Source organism: Grammomys surdaster, unplaced genomic scaffold (genome assembly GCF_004785775.1).
Source record: "Grammomys surdaster isolate TR1022 unplaced genomic scaffold, NIH_TR_1.0 165, whole genome shotgun sequence".
Lineage (NCBI taxonomy): Eukaryota > Metazoa > Chordata > Mammalia > Rodentia > Muridae > Grammomys > Grammomys surdaster.
The window spans coordinates 18,398,886-18,413,352 of NW_021604613.1; the positions used below are offsets into that span (position 1 = coordinate 18,398,886).

A 14,467-nucleotide genomic window follows, 5' to 3' on the forward strand; every position below is an offset into this window, starting at 1 on the left:
AGTAGGGGTATGGCGTACACCGGGATCTGGTACACCAGGTGGTAGTGTACCAGGATGGGGCACACTAGGATGGGGTACATTGGGATGGGGTGCACCAGGATGTGGTACACCAGCCGGGAGCAGCCCAAGGGTTTCTATCACTGCTGTTTTCCACAACTACCTGTTGCTACTTCTGGAGTTCCAAACTAGTAGCCTCCATGAAAATTGTTAAACTTCATTGCTCATAGAAAGAATTATGATATTTCCCCTTGGGTTTTAACTGAATTTAGGGCCCCCACTGTTCAGAAAAATATAAACTAGAGAAATTATAGGAAAACATTCCCATACAGAGATGTATTGAACCCACCAACTACATACCCCAGCTCCTGTGTCAGCACAGGTGGTCAGGTCTAGGTGTATAAAATGATGTTGAAGAAAATAGGGTGTTGTGTCTGGGGTGGGGTGGCACATTTCATCAGTGTTGAAGTGTGGTGGCATGCAATTGAAAGGCAGCAGCTAATAGAGGCGAACTGAGTTACAAGTCTATTTTCTCTTCCCGTCAAAGACATCTAGAAGCTGATACAGTCCACACCGCCAGCCACCACATGGAGTCACTTACACTGCTTTCCGTCCTTGTCTTCTGTCTTTCCACTCTTGCTGCCCTGTCAGGGTCCCTAGAGCTCCAGTTGCCTTTTGAGGTGGAGAAAGTGAAGCAGAAGGAATGTCATCCACATCGTTGCAAAGATGCTTCTAGGCGACTCCACTGATGTTTCCATCTGCATCCAGGCACATAACCTTATCCTGCTGTGGATGAGGCTGGAAACTGAAAGTAATATGAGGGCACAATGTCCAGTGAGTGAGGATCCTGTGAGGGAGTGACCTAAGTGTCCCTCCCCATGCAGTGACAAAGTACATGGTACTAGTATGATGACCAGAATGTTCCAGGCAAAGAAAACAGCAGATGGGAAATTGATTTCATAACAAGAATTTAAAAAACAGGCTGGGATGTAGCTCAAGTGCAAAATAACTGCCCAACATATATGAGACCCTTGGTATACACACACACACACACACACACGAAAATATACACATATAAACACAGACACACACATACACACTCATACACATACACACATTAACATAGACACACACCTATTCATACACATATATATATACACACAAGCATACATACCCACACACATACACACACAGAGACAGACTCACACATATAGACACAGACACACACATAGATTCACTCAGTCAGTTTCTGTCACACATGACGTGTAGTGAGGAAGATAGTAACTAGAATAGATGAGTCTGGGAGATGGGTAATGACTGGATCAGATAGTTCTCTACCCATCACCATCACCATGATGTTTTCTTCTCTTTCTTTCTTCTTTCTTTCCTTCCTTCCTTTCTGCCTTCCTTCCTTCCTTTACTAAGACTTTTAATTGTACAGACATTTTATTTTTAATGATTTGTTTTTATCAATTATTTTTATGTGTAAGTGTCTGTGCACATGTGTGTGGGTGACTGTGGAGGGCCAACAGGAGGCACCAGATCCCCTGAAGCTGGAGTTATAGCTAGGTGGTTGTGAGTCACCAGACAGAGCTGCTGGGAACCAAACTCAAGTCCTCTGGAAGAGCAACAGGCACTCTTAACCTCTGAGTCATCTCTTCAGCTCCGGTAATTACTTTAAAATGAGAGATTCTCCTGTCTTAAATGTTCCTAGGATTTTTAGATTATAGTAGATGATAAATAGGCTATAAGTACACAAGAATTACCTTGCTTTTAATTTTGATTTCATTCTTCATGATGTAATAGACGTCTGTAGACAGCATATAAACTACATTTGTTCATATATGCTTGAATGAGAAACAGATACAGTCATAGCATATCCACAGTAGAATGCTTTCTGTAGGGAGCGCTGGCCTCAGCATATGTGAAGGTTGATGTGTGTGCGGGTGGGTGTGTGCGTGAGTGCGTGTGTGTGTGCGTGTGAAAGTTGGGGGTGGGATTACTAATAGGTAAGAAAAATCATAGTGTGTCAGTACTTACTGACAGCTTACCGTGGATGTATGGAAGTCAAGACAACGGCGTTCATGGATGTAGCTCAGCGTGGTACAGCGCTTGCCTGGGATGCATAAAGCCTGGAGTTCAATCCCTAGCAGGATATTAAACTGAGTGGTGACACCTGCCTGTAATTCGAGCATTTGGAAGATGGTGGCAAGAGAACTGGAAGTTCAAGATCGTTCTTGTCTAAATAACGAGTTCAAGACCAGCCTGGGATCCATGTGGCTGTATCTGCAAAGGGGAAAAGGGGCAGGAGATTTTGCTTAGATTCCTCTAATCACACCTTATCGTTTTTTAATTGTAAGATCAAGAATTTTTCAGAACTCTATATTGTATTATTGCCTAAGGCAGCATTTTTGCTCAGAAAATTGCACTTGAATTCTTATTCAGTAGTTTTTGCTACTTGTCCAACAACTCCCTGAACTAAGTGACTAAGTTCTGAACGACTGAACTAAGCCATTCACAGGAATCGCCACAAATACCTGTCTGTGGTCGCCCCCTAGTGGAGTAGATGAGCTTAACATCGAAAAATCTCCTTGGCTTTCTTGTCCTTTCCTTGCGTCTGTTTCTTTGTATTTTCTCATCCCCTCTTCTGGCCGTCTCTTAGAGTGATTTGTGTGGCTGTTTGATTGACACTTGACTTCTTTCCTGCTCTGTACTGTGCACTGCACAAGGCAAGGGCTTTCTGTTTTCTAGTTTGCCTGATACCATTCTTTAATAAAGACTAGTGTTAGTTACTGAACAGTAGTGGTACATGCCTTTAATGTCTGGAGTCAGGAGATAGAGGTAGGCAGATCTCCCAGAGTTTGAGGCCAGCCTGGTCTACAGAGTGAGTTCCAGGACAGCCAAGACTATACAGAGAAACCCTGTCTTGAAAAACCAGCCATCCAGCTAAAAACACTAGTGCTAGTAAATGAAGGTGTGGGTGTTCCCTTGATTGCTTGCCATTAAAGGAGAAAGTACAAGTTCATGGCAGAGGTAACCGTTAAGCTAGTAGGTTTGGTAAGAAGTGGACAGAAAGAAGATGAAGAAAGCACACGATGTCATGGTAACAGAATGGGGAACCTTAGCTATGCCTGTTTGTCAGATTCTCCCCTGTGACCTTCACTCTAGATAAGAATGCTCCTTTCCCCAGATACACAGAGGGAGAACATGAGGGTCCTGTGACCTCTTTAGGGGAAGGTCAGAAAGTCTTTGGTAGCAAGAAAGGTGGCCAAAGGTTAGGGCAGCCCCTCTGCTTCTGTTAGTTCTTCAAAATGTTCCTATAGCTTCAAATTGTCCATGTGCCAAGGCGCTGCTTTGTTGTAACCTGCCTGAGCCTCATTTCTTGGAATAGCGAGGTTGAGACTGTTTGAGGAAACCCTTCTCAAGTTGTGCTTCTGTGACTTACTAATGTAGAGTTATATTATTACACAATTAAGGCAAAGCATTATACTGATAAGTTCAAGGTTGATTGAACCCAGGGTTTAAAGATGTCGTTCCTGGAAGTCTTCTGACTTTTGGAGGACCTTCACAGCTTCTGCTCTGTTTGGGGAACTTTGATTTGCAGAGTTTCTAGCTCTAGGGGTTATGTGTACTCTGCCAATGAAAGACTCATGTGAAACTGAAGGCAGGAAAGAAAGGAAGGAGGAAGGGGAAGGGAGAGGTAGAGGGGTATGGGGAGATTTTTCTTGCCTCTGTTCTTCCTATTGGTGTCTGCAGCACTTTTCATGTTGCTAACTCCTTCTTGAAACGCACCCCCGGTTTCAACCATGGTTCAGACTCTGGAACAATGAACTTCTTCAGGGGTTCTGTCTTTTTTGACCCAGACAATCCCACCTTTTAAGTTTTGCTAATACCCTCTTTCCCCATCAAAACTGCAGCTCTGAATGTGTTAACTCACATGTCCTGGTCATCTCTGGATCACCTGAGATACCTGTGGAACTAGAAATATCCTCCTCAGGCACACGAGAGTTTGGTCTTCAATTTGTGAAGCTGTGTTGAAGGCTCTGCAGGCTTTAGGGGGTGGAGCCTAGTTGACAGAAGCAGGTCACTAGGGGTGGACCTTTCAGGGTTGGTGCCACCACTCCTGGTTCTGTTCAGTGGTGAGCGCTTTCTGGTTCAGTGTGAACAGCTACTGCCTGTGTTCCCACCCCCACAGGCAGAACCTATTCATCACAACTTCTCTGCCATAAAGAGTGAAATACACCCTGAAACTGTGAGCCCAGATCAGCCTCCCCATCCCTTAAGTTTGATTTCAGCCAGGTGTTTCAGTGTCTGCGATGTGAACATTCTCCCACCAATGGATTTTATGTCTCAGCAACTCAGTCACCTTTGCAATATGTCTCTTGCGAAAATTTCCTCTGGTTGAAAGACCATGACTGCTTCCATTTATCTTGACTCCATATACTCTAATTTCATTTTCCTTCTAAAATATGCTTTCTCTTTTATGCCCGTGAGACTATTTTGCTCCTATACACATTTTCTCATTTTCTCTCAACTCTAGGGGAAATGGCACGTGTCCGTGGTCAGGCTGGCTGCAAACTGGGGTTCTGTTATATAAGGACTGAATTATAGTAGCTTACTAGGTAATAGTAAGTGTTCAATAAATGTCTGTTAAAGCAATGGTCTTATTTAATCATTACAAGGCCAACTGAAGACACCTGGAAAGTTCTGCATTGTATGAATGCAAAGCACAGGGCATCCAAAGTTGCTTTAAACAATGTCTTTTCACACATTATGTTTTCTAAAATAGTGTGTGTAAGGCCCTGGACTTGAGTAACCTTTTCTGTGTATGCCGTTTGCTCAAGCACTGGGTTCCCAGAATAGCAAGTGTTCTCCTCATTTCGAAAGCACTGTACGCTTACACTGCTATTAAACTACGATCAGCGTGTGCTCTAATTATTCTGCTCGTTGCTATTTTGCCCTCTCTGCATCCCACAGAGAAGACTCTCAAAAGACAGCAAATATGCTCGTTGGCAAGAATGTCTTACGTTCCTATGCTCTTCATCTTTAGCATATATTGCTTTAGGATAAACTTAAGCCATTGCACCTTTTAAAATAGTTGTTGATCTATGAATTAAATATTTGAGTGGCTCCAAAGAGTTCAGAGAGGGCGGGGCACAGCTCCCCACTGGTACAGATGTGCAGTCGTCTCCCACATTTGGAGAAGTTGCAGGAGTCTGCAGCACAGCTGGATGCAATGGACGAGTGGCACCCTGGGAAAACCCACCTTCACTGTCATGGTATTTTTCCTGCCAGGTGTGTGGGAGTAGAACTGACTTTAAAGAGAAAAATCAATTGAGTCCATTTTTATTTTCAACCTGCTCTGGATAATAAATGGTTAGCTAATCACTAGTTCTGAAAGAAGGGAAAGAAGGTGGTTTGGTCAAAGGTTATTTGAGTGAAGTAAATATCTAGACCTTTGTTTACTTTCAGCTTAAAGTAACTTCCAATGAGAACACTCACTCACCAAAAACATTGTACTTCCGGGGGTGTATGAGTCATCCTGTGTGACCATGAAGAAAAGGTCGAAGAAATGGCAGCTGGGAAATGGAACCAGGGTGTCACTCTTTCCAAGCTCTGACAGAACAATGTGCAGCCTTTGTTTTGAGGCCCCATGCTGCTTTGTTGGTTTATGGCTTGGGATTGAACAACAGAGACCACCATCATGGGATGGGAGTCCAAGGTGAGGCAGAGGATTCATTCTGTGTGCACAAAGCTTGACAGCATCCTTCTTCTGCAGACCACAGATCATGTCAGGTCTGTTTACCGGCTTAATCTCTCTGGGTTGCAACACTGCCTCTTTTCCTCCACCCTGAGGCTGGGGAGCCAGGAAGATGTAACAGAATCCTGTTGCCAGCCCCAGCCCACTGCAGTGTCTCTCTTTGATTTCCTGACCTGGCTCACAGCATTATAAATAAATCTTTTGTTGAAAATAGCCTTGATTCACCTGTCTGTTCCATCTTTCATGTTGATGACTTCAAAATGAGGGAGGAAGTATTTTAGACACATGTATATCTTTCTCATAAAGGTAATTTGGTGTTGCCAGGCAGTGATGGCACACAGCTTTAATCCCAGCACTCAGGAGGCAGAGGTAGGTAGATTTCTGTGAGTTCATGCTCTAGTACAGCCAGGTCTATACAGAGCCAAAAAGAAAAAAGAAAGAAAAAGGAGAGAGAGAGGGGGGGGGGGAGAGAGAGAATATTAATTTGGTGTTTAACTATGAAAGACCATGGTAGAAAATCTGAGTATGGTGGCTTATGTCTATAGTTCCAGCACTTGAGAAGTGAAGGAAGAAAAATCAGAAGTTCAAGACCATCCCCAGCAGTACAGTGAGCTCAAGGTCAGTCCAAGGTACATAAGACCTTGTCTCAAACTAAAATAGCAATAAAAATACAGTGAACAAAGTCTCCTTGGAAGACAATCACTGCACATCCTCAAGGTTGGCAAATGCAGACAGAATAATAAAATAGAAATCACTGCCATGTTGACCAAGTGCTTGTACTAGACCAGACATTGTTCCAAGCACTTTTTATATATTAACTCTTTGTCCCACAGTCCTATGACATAAGTGTTATTGTTCTGTCTACTCAACAGAGGGTGAGGGAATGAATACAAAATATCAACATCCTGTGAAAGTTTACATGGTAAGTGGAAAATTCACACATAGGCAGGCTGGTACCTGAATCTAGACTCTTAACTTTTACACTATCATAAGTTTTCAAGTCCCCTTAGTTTGATGGATGCTATCCACTATTCTCTGAACTTTCCAAGAATATCTTCTACTTGCTTTCTTTGTATCCACCAGCCCACTTGAGGTCAGTTCCTGCCTGCACTTCTGCTGAGAAGCATTTTGGTGAGAGTCATGAGAGACACTATCAATACAATTCAATTGGAATCTTTTAGACTGAGGTCAATATTCTTCTCTTGCCTGAAATCCCTCTGTGGTGGTACACTAGTGGATCTGTCAAGTTTGGTAGAAGAGGGTTGGCTCCAAATTGTCTATGATAGATGCCTAACAGAGCAAGAAGAAAATGTTCATTCAGCTGATACAATGTGTGTGTCTAAGGACTTCCAAAGCTCAAACCGAAGGAATCTGTTGCACTGAGTAGCCCATGTAGCTAGAAAGAGGAATCAACCCTTAAGTGGAGTCCCTGACTTTTGTGCTTCTTCTCACATTCATCTTCCATCTAGGCTGTGCTTTTGTAGCTTGCTAATGTGGTATTACTCCTTTACTTAAACTGGAGACAGTAGTTCTTTGCTGTATTCATAATAGAAGCTTGTGTATGCATCTGCTTCTAGTGATGCTTCCGGCTTATTTTTTTTTTTGGCTTCATTTTCTCCTAATTCTTACCTTATATCCTATGTTCCTGTGGTGGTTTGAATAGGTCTGTCTCCCCATAGACTCATGTGTTTGAATGCTGGGACCATACAAAGTGGCACTATTAGGAGGTATGGCTTTGTTGGAATAGGTGTGGTCTTGGAGGAAGTGTGTCACTGTGGGGGCTAGCTTTGAGGTCTCCTATGCTCAAGCTACACCCAGTGTGGAACACAGTTTCCTTCTGCTGCTTGTGGATTAAGATGTAACCTTAAAAGTGGAAAAATTTCAATTCCCAGGAAGAACTGGGCTTCTCAGAGGAAGCCAATGACAATGGGTCTTTAGTCAGTGATGACCCTGAATGAGGGAGGATAGTTCCAGAGCTGAGTCAGTTCCAGGGACAACTGACAGGGGAAACTCACAAGGCCAAAGCTGAGCTGGTCTCTGAAATCCTTCAAGGTCTCACCAAATATAATGAAACTAACACAGTGAGCAATCAAAATTGTACTAATGTCACTGCTTTGCTCCTACCAACCATATTAGAGGTTACCTAACCCTTCCAGAAAATTCCCCTAGCCTTGCATAAAAGGCGGCTTGAGAACCCCTCAGATGCAATTTTGATGAATGGTTGACCTCTGCATGCTGGTAATTTCTGCAAAATAAACGCCCATTGCTTTTGCATATTATCTGAGTCTGGGGTCTTCCTTCAGTGACTCTTAGACCCTAACAGCATCCTCACAGACATACCCAGAAATGATGCTTTGTCAGCCATCTAGAACTTCAAATAATGATGACAGCCTTTCCTTGAACAGAGTCTGATTCTGCAAATGATGCTAACATGAGAAAGCACAAGTGGGAAGGTAGTGGTCTGCAGAAAACAGCGCCTGGTTATCTCATTGAGCCTGATGTAGGCTTCAATTTCTCCAAAGACCTACTTTTAATATGGGTTCTTAAATGTGTTAACTTCCCTCCTAGCCCATTGTCCACCAGAGATTGTGGAAAAGGAAGGTAATTAGGACACAGGGGAAGTGGATCTGTTATAATGTTCGTTGGGGCAAATCCAATCTGTATTGTCAGTAAATCAGCAGTTCAGCTCAAAGGAATCAGCAGTGGCAGCTCAGTCCACTCACAAACATTTCACGAATATACCAGCAGTCCAGTTCAGTAGTTTTGGGATTGCAAACACGAATCAGCAGCAGTGGCATGACCTAGCAGGAACTCAGCTGAATCAGCATGAGCCAGCAGGAGCAATTACACCAGGAGACTTTGCAGTACCTCTCTCAATGAACTAAGGTCAGCTAAGACGTGACACCAATGATGCGTTGCAAACCTAGCTATGCAAGCCAGCCCCCGTCGTTGTCCCTCGGGTCCTATTTATGCTCCCTTCAAACATCACGTGTCCTCTACAGGTCTTGCCTCATCACCACATATCTTGCCTTAGCATGTGAATCTGTCTTAGCAAAATTCCATGTGAGTCTGTAGCAGCTGGTATCATTCTGCAAATCAGTCTGAGTCTAAGGAAGCAGCAAGAGGCCATTAGAACACCCCAGAAGTTTTTTTGATGTGTTTATCTCTATGAAGTCACAACAAACAGAGCTCAGCAATGCAGTGCAAGGTGAACCAATACATGTGTGTTGTTAGCAAAGAATCCTTCATCACTAGCCCTTTCATGTGCTTTAGCAAGACATCCTTTCAGCTGTGTCCACTTCAGGAAAACACTCCTTCATGTGTTTGCCCCAGCAAAACACCATCTGACACAACTGACTTTCCAAAGAAACCATCAATTTCCACTTCAACCTGATATCCAGCTTTGCATGGAGTTTTAAATCATATAGAACAATAAATTCTCTTTCTGTTTAAGCCTCTGTGAGCTGCTTTTTTTTTGTGTGTGTGTGTGTCATTCTTATTAAGGAAAAGGATCTCACTGTGTTGCCCAGTCTGACCTGAACTTCTGAGCTCAGACCGTTTTTCCCCGCTTCATCCACAACAGAACCTGGAAATGGAGGCGGCCCCTGCTGCACCCTGAATGGTCATTTGAAGTTGTGAGTCTGGCCCGAGACATTATAACAATAATCTATTTTCTATGTGCTGACCTGGCCTTTCCTGGTTTGCTAGAAGACAAATGTACACACTAGGCAGGGCCAGGCTTTATGATGGTTGCACGTTCTACCCAGCACCTTCTATCCAAAAGCAAATCCAAGGTATTTAAAAGAATGAGTGTAAAACATCCAACAAGTATCTTTAGCTGCAGAAGTGCTTTTACATTTAGGTTTTTATTTTAAGCACTCAGCTTTGTCTTTAGTTTTAACTTTACATTAGGTGATTGAAAACAACATCAAAATTTTATTCTCGCTCAAAAAGTAAACTAGAAAGCTTTTGAAGTTGCAAATGCATTTTCAAGACTTCAATCAGGAGGAAAAAAGGCTGGCAAGATGGCTCAGCAAGTAAAGGTCCCTACTGTCAAGACCGATGACCAGAATTTGATCCCTGAGACTCACGCGGTAGAGGGAGGGAACTGATTCCTGGAGCTTGTACTCATGTGTGCCATGTCCTGTACAGGTGTGTACACGTATTTAAGCACACAAACATGGTAAGTAAAAATGTAATTTAAAGAAATGAGCTGGAGAGGTGGATCAGTGGTTAAAAGCATGTATAGCTGGGGACTGAGCTCAGTTTCCAGTTCCCATGGTAGGTTCCTCCCAACAGCCTGTGTCTCCAGCTTGAGTGAGGTCTGATATAGCTAGCCCCATGGACAGCTGTACTCATGTACACATATCCCTATCCAGACCCATATACATAGACATCATTAAAAATTAAAAAAAATTTTTTAAAAAAGATTTACTTATTATGTATGCAGAGTTCTGTCTGCATGTATGTCTACAGGCCAGAAGAGGGCACCAGATCTCATTACAGATGGTTGTGAGCCACCATATGCTTGCTGGGAATTGAACCCAGGACCTCTGGAAGAGCAACCAGTGCTCTTAACCTCTGAGCCATCTTTCTAGCCCCTAAAAATATTTTTAAAGCAATTAAAAAAAATTTAAAAGAAAGACTTGAGTAGACATGCAAGTAAGTAAAAGATTCATTAAAAAAAAAAACAAAATTAGCATATGTTTTAAGGGAAAAGAGCTGCTGAATTTGATGTCCTGTACATCTGTTATGACAAAAACCTCTGACATAAACAACTCAAGGGAGGGAAGGTTCAGCTGAGTCCGTGAGAAGTCTTTGGTGGTGGGAAAAGTGGGTGGAGGAGTAAGCTCATCTGGGGACAGACAGGAAGCAAGAGAGAACAGAGACCAACCCCAAACAATAAGCAGCCCTGCCCCCACCCCAGAAACTCACCTCCTCCAGGTAGGTCCACCTTTTATTATTTTATTTTATTTTTTTAATTTATTTTTCTCAAATTGTAATTCATTCACACAGGGGTTATAAACACAGAAAGGCAGGATGTGGGGAAGGGAATGACACTGGAGTGTGGGAGTTCAGGGGGAATACAGGTATCTTCAGAACCGGGTATCAGCTGGGTGAAGGTTCAGGGGATAGGTCACTATGACTCTTCCTATGACTCACTTGTCCTTATCTAAGTTGGTATTGTCTGCCAAGGCTACCTATTTACAAGGTCTATGACTACTCAGGCTTATAAATTTCCACAAAAGCTGCCTGTTGACATTAGCTTATAGCCATCTGTTTCAATGTTTTTCCACTGAGACCCAAGACTTGGTGTTAGTATACATGTATGACAGGCCTATTGCTGATTTTAGGCCTATGGCTGATTTTAGGCCTTCAGTGGGTAAGCAGGGCTTCCCCTGACATCTCCTCCCTTCTCTAAGTATAGAAGGGCTGTGGCAATTCTAAACTTGCGAAGGTGGGGATAGAGGTCTGACCTCCAGTATTTGAAGGGGACCTTGTAATGGCTCCCGTCCCCCTGTCGTTGTCCAGTGAGGCATGAGGGCCATACCCATCCCGATATCTTTTTCCTGGAGGGGGGATATTTTTGACATCAACCCCTATGCAGTCAGGCTTGTCCCTCAGGGAACCCAGATAGATATTTTTATCTTTTATTTATATTCCCTTGCAGTGCTTAGCCTCGCAGCCTAAGCAAGAATTCAGATCGCCTGTCAGAGGGGGTTCTGGGTGGCCCCTCTCTGCTTGGTCTAGGGGCAGAAGTCCCCCCCTTTTAGGTTGGGTGGAGATGGGTTTTGGGAACACCCTGTATAAAGTAACAACCTCATTTTGAGTCTTGTGGTCCTCCATAGCTAACTTGTGATAATGTATCTGAGTAGGTTTTGCTACCAAATTATTTATCTGTTGTATCACAGAGTTAGTCGGCCTATTTGAGGGCCAGGGACCAGCAGAAAAAAGCAAAAAGAACCCAAATAATGGTCCCAAGATGGGAAGAAATAGGGTTGACAACCTTGGAGAGGCTGAAAACCAATTCTTGTACCAGCATTCATCTGTCTCTTTCTCTCTCTGATTTTTCTTAGGGCCTTCACTGACCTATTTCATGCTCTCTTTAACCCTCCTTGTCTTGTCTATGTAAAGGCAACCTTCTTCTTTAAGGGCTGTACACAGTCAAGAGCTGTACACAACCTTTTCTATTGTAATAGAGTAAATCAAGTCCAATAAGGATCTTTGCGGTTTTAGGAGGTCTCTTCAGACAGCGAAACGAGGGATTTCTTCAGATTAGTGATGTCAATCTCTAGCTGTTTGATGTTCTTGTCAGTGGCCCTTCAAAGGTCTGAGTAGTATAAGTTCGGAGGCCAGCATCTGGATTAGAACTTCTAACAGCAGACATCACGGGTGATTCATTTTTACCTGGGATGCTGCCCGAGTTAAAGCTCCCGGGAGTCCCTCTTTCTCTCGGTTTTCTGGGGTTGGGTACAGAGCTGCCGCCTGTGACCTGCTCTATCTAGGTCCACCTTTTATAATGCCCCAGATTATCTCAAATAGCATCACCATCTGGTGGTCAACTCTCCCATAGTGAGCCATTTGGGGACCACTTTATACCCAGATCATATCAAGTCTTCATTCTCTGTTTGGTTCTCAGGAAGAAAGACCAATAATTTTGTTCTTACTATGGTGAAAACAAAAACTGCAGAATTGAGTTCTTTAAAAAAAATGAAAGTGGTTATTTGTAGTGCATTGAAGCTAAAGAAAAGTTCAATTCTGATTTGTGAAATGGAGAATATCATTATTGACTGGCCAGTAATACAATATTTAAGATACTATCACAGCAGCAAAAGAAGCCTACGTGTATGGAGTACTTATTGTCTCCAAGGTCTGTGCTATACGGTAAACATAGTAACTGTGTCAGCCATCTTGTACAAAGGGCCTCAGAGAAGTTAATCTAATTCGCTTTCAGCCTGCTGGTAGATTGATGGAAAATTGGTAATTACCAAACTATGTGTTGTGGATTTTATTTTTTTTTATATTTAAAAATTTAATTTTAATGTATTTGGGTGTTTTGCCTGCATGTATTGTCTGTGTGCTGTTTTGTGCTTGGTGCTTGGAGAGCTGAGAGAAAACATTAGACCCCATGAGACTAGAGTTGCAGATGGTTGTGAGTCTCTCTGTGTGTGCTGAGGGTCAAATTAGAGTCCTCTAGAAGAACAACCAATCTTTTAACCTGAGTCATCCCTCCAGCTTCTGATATGGATTTTAAGTTTCTTTTATGTCTAATTATGGAGAAATTCAGCAGAGGGAGTTTTATGTGCCCTGTGTGGTAGTTTGTGAGTGCTTAGGAAAGAGCAAGAACTACAGTTAGCAGCCGAATATAGTTTTATTTATTCACACAAGTGAGAAGACTGTCTACCCTACACCCCGTTTCCTGAGACTGTGAGGCAGTAGTTAGAGCCAGCTGCCCCCTTTTTAATGGGACAAGTGCTGCTGACATTGGCTTAGCTCTCTGCAAATGCTCTCCGGCTCCCTGGGCCTCCAGCTTCATCCCTCCCTCCACTTCATCAGTTCGTTGTCACTAAGGAGGCACAGGTCCAAGTGTAACAAAACAGCTAGGAGCCTTCCATGGGTCGTCTTCATCTGAAAGTTCTTGGCCCTCTGTTCTGACCGCCCTTCCTAGTGTCCTCTCTGTTTGTGGCCTCCACTCGCCCCTTTGTGCTGACAGCCACATTGCCCACTATGGCCCACACTCTGCCTGGGATTGCCAAGGTGCCAGCATCAATGTCCTTCTGCTCTATTGTTAGATTTTGTTAATATTGTTCCATATTTTATGGAACATCTCAAATGTTATTTTATAGTGAAATAGAAAATCTCTCTCCCAGAATTCTTACCTAACAAGGTGAGTCCACACGTTTTCTGTCCTGTATCCCCACAATGCTTCACATTAACTGCATTTTGTTGTGGGGTCTGTTTAAATCCAACATACATCCAACATAAATCAAACACCAGGTCAATGCAGATGACAGAAATTTATTGTCATCAAGCCTCTACTGACCGATTAGGGCTGCAGGACAGACCTGGGAGCAGCACTATGACCCGGAAGGGACATTGTACAGCATATTTAAAAGGTAAGACCATCGAGCAATGGGGGATGGCCTATAGCGTTGCCCAGTCATATATTGACATGAGGGGCTGAGCAAGGGAGTTTCCATCAATCAGGATAGAAGTTGGTCCCTGGGACTGGGAACATGGACTTGTTTGACCCTGCAGCAAGATGGAGACATTGTTCTTGAGATGTCTGGACTCAGACAACTGTTTCCTTACAATAGAAACTGTTCAGCTATTGGGAAGTCCCCAACTCCCTTAGGGCCTGAGATCTTGAGTTCAGTTTGTCCCTATGGTTCAATGGAGTCTGAAAACAAAATGGTAGTACTTAGAGTAAGTTTTTCTTGCTTGTTCTCAACACATTTGATATCAGTTATGGCTCAGACTCCTCAGCTAGACTCTGCAGAAAGGCCCTACCCAGCTACTCTTGACATTTCTGGAGCCCTAAGTAGAAGTTTCTGGTCATGTCATGTGATGCGCACTCACATAGTATTTTGCTGAGGCAAGACCTGCGGGAGGACATGTGATATTTGGAGAGAGTATCAACAGGATTTACCAGACAGTGACAGCGTGCTTGCAGAGTTAGCCTTGTAACACTTTGTTGGTCTCATGTCT

At 43.2% G+C, this 14,467-nt stretch overlaps 1 non-coding gene across 1 annotated transcript; it reads right to left on the bottom strand.

The window, feature by feature from the left end:
* Positions 1-5,138: 5,138 nt before the first annotated feature.
* LOC114619928 lies at positions 5,139-5,300 on the bottom strand. Its single transcript, XR_003711249.1, has one exon. It is a non-coding gene; the product is annotated as a U1 spliceosomal RNA (small nuclear RNA).
* Between the last annotated feature and the right edge of the window lie 9,167 nt (positions 5,301-14,467).